The sequence below is a fragment of the Ixodes scapularis genome, unplaced genomic scaffold, assembly GCF_016920785.2.
Source record: "Ixodes scapularis isolate PalLabHiFi unplaced genomic scaffold, ASM1692078v2 PGA_scaffold5__190_contigs__length_132052651, whole genome shotgun sequence".
NCBI lineage: Eukaryota > Metazoa > Arthropoda > Arachnida > Ixodida > Ixodidae > Ixodes > Ixodes scapularis.
Window position 1 is genome coordinate 67,388,129 of NW_024609880.1, and position 8,222 is coordinate 67,396,350.

Here is an 8,222-nt window from a genome sequence, read left to right on the forward strand (position 1 = left end):
TGAAGTAACTAGCCCACCTAACCAATTTGCTCCAGAAATTTCTTTTCACAGAGAGTCCCCCAGTTAACGTCACTCCAACAGGACAAGTTATTTCGAAGGCTACTCATTTATTCCTTTTCACATTCGCAATTTCATCCCGCTCTTTTATCTCATGTCCCACTTTTTTTTTTTTTTTTTTTGTTCACAACTGTCAGCTCGGGCTATAGTTCAGGCCTCCTAACATTTAACTCGCCACAATAAAAAAAAAAAGAAAAAAAAAAGAAAGAAAGAAAAGCAAACGATACAACTATTATAATCTAATTTATGCAGTACCCCCGTTTGACGGGTTAAATTTCGCGAATATAGAACTATACCTAAATACGTCATATGAGCTCTCTAATCCATTGAATATGAGACGCATTAAACTTATACTAAACTTGGTCGGGGAATTTCGGGCTGCGTCCTCATTTGCGACGTGGCTCCTGACGCAATCCCTGCGCTCCTTATGCCAGCGTCGTGGTTCGCGAACGCTGGGCTTTGGAACCCGTTCCCCTTGCGCAAGTATTCGTTCAAACAGAGTAATTTAGCGCAGTTCTACTCTTATACCAGACCCGCGATTCAAAGACGACAACCACAAAACAAGAAGAAAACCTTTGGGAAGAGGTGGTGTAGAGGATAGAGCCGCGTTGTTACCACGGTGCTTGTTTATTACGCCGATTGTGATCACTAATAGGGCGAGAGCGGCACGGCGTCTCTTTTGAACGCCCGGCCTCCAGCATGCGTCCGTTGCCTTCCGTCGTGCTTTGGCTGCGCGTGCACGCTCGAAGCTCACGACGAGACGCTGAGGCGTTATTATCGAAGGTTGAAAGGAGCTCGCGCTGGGAACCGGGACAACCGAAACTCCTCCCCGTCGTTTTCGTCCTCTCGGTGGCTACAACTGACGCTACGAAGCGCGCCTCTAGGTATACTTTGTCAGCACGCTTTCGGCGGTTCCCACTGCAAAATTAAAGTCGGTAAATGCGAGCTCGAAATTCAATTATCAACCAAAAATGCGAAAAAAATAATAGGGGGAGAGGATGAGTAGGCTTCTCTGTCGTGCGTCGGTGCTCAGTGGAGAAGTACGCTTAACAGCGGTGCGGAGGCCCAACTAGGGTTAATTCCCGGTGAGTCGCTCAAGCTCTTGATATATTTTTAGTTTTTGGCATGACTACATTTGTGCGCTCTATGTGGACGGGTAAGTTTTCAAGGTTGGTTTGGCGGGCTGTACCGTTGAACATCGATCGGACTTAGCAAAACTCTGGCGGTCTCCGACGAGTACGACGCTGAAATCAATCGGCTGCAGAGAAATTAAAGTCGCGTTTGTGAAGCGTTTTGCGTGGAATGCATTTTCAGGCACGTTCGATTGATTTGAAATCCTAATAGATGCAAAGGAATTTACATAACTTAGATCGATGGCTGTCAACAATCGATGTTTCGCGTACCCCTTGTGGATCGGCTGAGATGATGGAGAGCCCCGTTCGTGGTGACAGGAGAGGAAAGGTACAGGTTACATATATTAATGATTTGATAAATGTACATAACTAAAGGCTAATATGAAGTAGACCTCTCTTATTGACAGACACACGAGAAAACTCGTCCGAAAACCTAAACATTTCTTCTCGACCTGAAAAAATGCAACTTTTATTGCCGAGCTTGACTGATGAGGCTGGGCTTCGCGGACCTCTAGAATGCCTTTGCGGACCCCAAAAGGTCCGCGGACCCCCATTTGAAAACCACTGACTTAGATAATCTAGTAACGTTGGCTAAAGCTCAGTGATCTATCCCTGTAATTTATGCATGAATGCGAGCTGCTGTTGACACGATCGCATGCGCGGACTCCTCATCTTGCGCTGATTTCGTTTCTGCGCACGCGCAGTGCAGACGCCTGCAGTGGGCAGACGCGGACTTGTTTCTAAACTGCGCGTTGGTGTAAAAATCGTTTTTCAGGGAAAGCTCAAATTTTCTGGAACTTCTTGAACGCTAAAAAGCGCGTGGAAACTACCGCCTAAAGACAAAAAAACGTCATGTTCGTCCGCTCGCTCTCGCAAAAAAAAAAAAAAAAGTAAGCGCACGCTTGACGTTTTTTTTTGTGTGTGTGTGTGTTTTTCTTTTTAGCCACTGAGAAGTTAATGCGGAGAGCGAGTTCGTATGTTTCTTGCACAGGGTTTGCGATGATCTCAGAATGCTGAGCTGTTATTGGCTGATCGAAAAAAAAAATAATGGGTAGCCCACAAGGCATCTATAAAGTCAGTTAGAGGTTAAGAAAAAATTTTCAGAAAAAGGAAGGTTAGTCTACTTCCCCATCCTTCCTTTCCCTCGAAAACTTTTCTTAACCTGTAACTGACTCTAGATGCCTTCAGGTCTACCCACTATCTTTCAATCTAAGCCAACCAGAACTCAGCGCCATTCTGACGTCACCGCAATTCCTGCGCAAAAAGCAGGTGACTTGCTCTCCACATAGTATCGACCCTTTTACTGCTTGCAAACATGAACCGCTGCTTGCGTCCCAAGCGATTTGCTGTCGCTCCGCCTTTGCAAGCCTGCCGAGCTTGCCAATGTCACCAGCACTAGAAAGTATAAGACATCACGGACATCAAAGTTGAACATTTAGCGAGGGCCTTCGGCTGTACGATTTTAGCGTCTTGAACGAGACAAGTTGGTGTACAAGAATATTCGAAACATTTCGAACAGATCTCGCGCTTCTCAGTTATATTGGCGTTCGCCGATTTTTGAAAAATCTAAAACCCGAAAACGAAGGAGCTATACACATACAGGTTCGATTCAGAGTTACCGGTGTTCGGTTTTTAGACCAGACTTAAAACGTTTAAGGCCGTGGCCACACCCATGGCTTCAGACACATCTCCCTAAACGTTTTCTCAAACGTCTTCACTTGTAAGTATAAATGCTTCGTTAATTCGTTTTCTGGTGAATAGTCGAGCAACGAAAGTATTCTGAGTTTAGTTTTTCTAAAAACAATAACAACAACGAATACATAAACGGTAACCTTTGCGTAGCGATCAATCGTGCGATTTATTCAGGTTATCGCTTTCCATCCTTTCGAGCCCTTGAGGGACTACTCATAATAATGGTGCGAGTTGAGTTCTAGCATTCCTAATATTGGCGATTTCCATCGCGTGCTTTTAAACCCACTTTCACAGCTTCGCGTTTTTTTACCGCGAGGCGCTGGGAATATCTGATTTGCTCGAGAAGGCTGGAGATCGGACCTGCCGCCACAGCTTTCTGTTCTTATCGATAGGCGCCGTCGATTTCGTTGGAGTCGCCAATATCTCTTTCCGGAAGTGCAGATTGTAATTGCGCCACTTTCTTTTGCCTGATGTAAAATTCCAGGAATTTCTTTCCGTCAAGCTGGATAGAAATATTAATCTCGAGCAAAACAGAAGAAAAATAATGGGTACCCTTTTCGGGAGCTGCGCTTGTGAACTCGTATGTTGCTATTGCACGTATGACCTCAATTTTCGGTTGATATTAGTCGGCTTATGTAGAAGGTGCTGAACTAATGGAACTATTTAAATAGAACGTTATTTTGAAAGCAGATTACTTCGACAAAGCCACATTTTGTGCTATGACCATCAGGCGCATCACTGAACCTTGACGGTCCCCATCTGGAAATGTTTTGCCCCTTCATAACTTTTTGCATATACCTTATTTACACATGTTTGCACGCGAACTATTAGCGATGTGCGCGACCAAAAGCGTCGCTGTGGTCAGCTTTCCACGATTGGCAAAACCATGGGCATACGAGCACTGTCAGATTGTCAACTTTGACGGTGTTAGTTTCGGATTGCGATGGTTCCTAGCTTTTCCTGTGCTTTTTAAACACATCATCGAACTCGTCGTCGCAACCGATGGTGAGTAGCCAGAATAACAACTGGTGACGTCACGGCGAGGCAAATCCCAGTCGTGACGTCACGGAGGGAAACCATAAGAGGGCGCCACCGAAACATCTCGGCGCTAATAGGAAGTGCGTTTCCGTGAAAGTCTAGTAGCAGCCCACCCTATTTGTTGTCATGTTTTTGGAAACTCCAAATAAATACTGTTTATTCTGCCCGTGCCGTCTATGCGATCCTGTGACAATAAAACGAACAAACAAACAGCAACAGCAAACACGTCGAAATTTGTTTATTGGTTTACAGGGTCCAGCCGCGTTCGCTCGTTGTTTCTTTTTTTTAGTGGTTTGTATGTATGTATATTACAGTGACGCCATGACTCGTCTGCTATTGGGTTACATCAAGTTTGAATGTACGTGTGTTAATCGGAATATGCATATTTCTTTTATTATGATCATACGTTTACGAGACTGCTTTAATGTTTTCATTTCACGCTATATTAATAGTATCTTATAATTGTTTTCGTGTTGGCCTTTCATTTTGCCTTGCTGATTTTTTAACTTGGTGCTTCAGTAAAAATGCATGGAGGTTTTTTTTCTGACGATGGAGTCACAATAATAACACACACACGCGCGCGCGCGCACACACACGCAGACACACACACAAACACACGCACGCACGCACGCACGCACGCACGCACGCATGCACGCAAACACACACACATAAACACACACACGTTGACACACACAAAGAAAGGTCTAAGAGCAATGTTTCGTTTATATGTCTTTAATTTTTGTTTCTTCGTAATGATCAGCACAGCCAGTTTGAAAAACGAAAACAGCGAGTTTTGAATGCATGATATACTATATTTATGTATCTACGAAACGTACGAGTACAACAACAACAAGAAAAAAAGACAGAAAAGAGGCCCTACATTACGCGCACTCTCTGATTTGCGTTCATGCGGCGTTAGATCGCATTAGCAAAAGCATTTCTTCTCCGTGGCCGCACTTCTTGATTACGGCTGCTATTCTTGGCGCTGCAAGTCCGCCGAGAAGAAACCGAACCGGCCCTAGAAGGAATGGGAAAGAAAGGGAGGAAAGGAGAGTTACTGAGTTGTTGGGAGAAGCTAGTCCTGCGGACCGACTCTAATCTCAGGTTTCAAGGATTATGCGATTGGCACGTGGACGACACCTTGTTCTCTTTCTGTCTTTGTTTGTTTGTCGAAGCCGTTTGCAGCTTTAGACAGGGCGGGGGAGGATGTAACGTATGAAAATGGGGAAAGAGGTTTAATACTGAAATATGATCCCCCATCTTAGGGGAAAGACTGCAGCGAAGGCAGAAGGAGAAGGGAGTGAGAGACGTTGATGGGAACGGTAATAAGGGTTTGAGCGCAGTCGCGCAATGATGCCGATCTAAACTGGGGAAAGAAAATGAGCTAGTAAAAGGAGACAGACAAGAAGGTACTGTAAATGTTGTTGCAACGTGATGTTTGAATGTAGTCGCGTCGCCGCCAAGCGGCGTGGTACCACAAACAGCGGCTTTTGGTTCCATGATCGGTAGCAGTATTTTACGCAAGAGTTCTTGTATTTTATGTACACCGGATAATTTTTGAGGGATTGTATGGAGCCCTATTGGTTATTAACGTGTCTTAGAATTGTAAACTGTGTGTAAATTATTTCTCGTAAAAAAAAAAAAATCATTGCTCAATTTTTTTTTTTTTTTTTTTTTTTTTTTTTTTTTACGAGAAAGCTGTTTTAATTTATTGAACCCGTGAGAAACACGTATAGTTATTCTCGAGCAGCTGTCACCAGCTGTCGTTTGGGCGCTCGTAGCATGAATGCGTGTCAAGTAATTGTGCACGATAATAATAATAATAATAATAATAATAATAATAATAATAATAATAATAATAATAATAATAATAATAATAATAATGTTGCGTGTATGTTTATACAGCAGGAAGTTAATTAGCCCTAATGGGGTGTTTGGCGACTCTGCTGAAATGTGAAATTTAGCCCGTGCAATACGGCTGCTATAGCCTGGGGTCTTGAACGTGCATCAGCCAGCGGCGACACACAGTCGCACGACGGTATGATGCTCATTCAGATCAAAACGGGCCGGGATGTGGGCATCGAAAGCAGGATCCCTGGGATCTGCACTGCGAGCTCTCGATCCTTGTGCTCCATGCTGGTTCTCCCCTCTTCCAAGTTATTCGGCAGTTTTAGAATAGGGGACATCAATGCTTGGGGCTATCTCGAAACAGCTTGATGCGCCGCACTGCACATGCGCAGAACGTCTGGGCAGCTCAAGTCGCTCGGAGCACCGTCGCGCCCCCTCCCCTTTTCTTAAGCTCTCCATTTCATCTTAAAAGGACGTCCGTTGTGTCCGCTATCGATGGGAAATTTCGGCAGTGCAGTATTATACTAGCTACCATTGGGCGAAAAACCACGATGATGATTCTGAATCTCAGGCTTCCCTAGCATTTGGGTGGGCACGAGCCGCACGACTTCCAAAAGTTCCCGTGTTGAGCTGGGAGGACATCGAAGAAATGCTCAATGTGGCTGAGCCTCAATTCGAGGGCTTTTCGCATTTCGACTTCCGAGGCAACAGCGAATTGTTTTTACTGTTGAACACGCGGGACCTGTTTCATCCTTATGTTGTCGCGTCGAATCGAATAACATAAGATTGTGCGCATAAGCAGAGGTTCGAGTTAATTCTTCGTAGGGCGACTGCCTCTTGTTCGGTATTAGAGAAGAGCGTGGTGAAGAGCTAGATTCGAAGCAAGAAGCCCGGAACGCAGTCTACGATGACTAGAGTACAGAGCCATTCATAGCTGGGCGTGCTAGAGTTAAAAAGGCCGACACACACTTTGCGCTTTCAAGTTTTTACCACCTCCTCCTTTCCTGTGTCCCCTCCACTTTTTACCTTGACCCTCGCAGCTTTGGAGAGGAGAGCGCTGAAAGGATTATGTTTACTCCAGAAATCCGATATTGTGCTTGTGGACGGTGGGCTTGCCCCAGATTCACTGCACATTATGCTGGTTCCTGTACTTGAGAGACAATAGGATCCTTTATTCCCATTTCGCTGTAACGACCACATTTCGTGGCAACGATCGCACTAGTATAGTTTTTATGGCAGCGGTCCAATTTTGAAAGTACGTAAAACGGTAAGGACCGGGTGCTACACTCTCCAGTGTTTTTTTTTATATATATTATAGAAAGACTGTGCCGCCGAGAACGTTTAGAGATTGCGCGCTCCGTGAGCTAATGCCCTTTAGCTGTGCGGTTTACGAAAGGAGCCTCGCGGTTGACGATGCCGGAGCTCACAGCGTTCGGTCATGCCTCGCTTCGGTTGAATCCGAAAGTGACAGGATTATCTGAATGAACAGCCTTGCTTAACGCTTCCGATTCAGAATTTCGAAAGGATTACTGATCCGGGCTTCCGCGTTCTCTCTTCTTACGTGTTCAAGAATATCCAGGACACGAATGTTTGGATGAGTTGAATATATCGAACTCTGTGCCAGGAAAGAGAAAGTGTTTCTTTATTCAACGGTAGCTTTTTTCTGTTTTCCTTTTTCGTATTTTAAATGGATCGGAGTCCGTTCTGCTTGAAGTGAAAATTACGCGCTAGCGGGGCCTATACTAGATCTTTCGAAGGCTCCCTAGATCTTTCTAGGGGCCCATCGCAAATGGAGTCCTTCCGCACCAGTCGGTGAAAATTCCTCAGGCGAACGAGTTTTCGACGCTTGCGAGAGGAGAATTCTCGGTTCAAGTTGTTTCTGGACGTTTGATTTTTTTAATTTTTTTTTTTATTTTGTTCAATCAAAGCCGGCGTCGGAATTCCGTCGTTCCACTCCAGGTCTTTAGCGCTGCACAGTGCGGTATAAAGTCTAACTTCTTTCTTGTTCACAACGTCAAAAAAAAAAAAAAATTACGTGAGCGGTGAGGAAAAAAAAAAGGGGGGGGGGGTTGGAGAGGGTGCGTACGAGTTCCTTTTCTCATGGGCGTCGGCGCTGACGTGTACGTTTAAAGGGGCAATAAAATATTCCAATATTAGATTGATAGACGTCCGATTTTATATTAAAAACGGGATATACGGTCGCAACACGGCTGTTTTTCTGCGATTCAACGGAGAAACCAGAGGGCATCATCGGACGTGCGACAGCCAATCGCGAGTGATGGCGCGAGTCACACACAATCGAAAATCTGTCCGCCATTGGTCGGCCCCCTTGCCGTGAAGGAAGCGATCGCTCGGCGATAGATTGTCGCACGTTAAAGGCCCGTTCACACTCTTGCGACTGCTTGCGACCTCTTAAACCTGGGTTCCTTAAAACTTCTTAAACCAGAGAACACA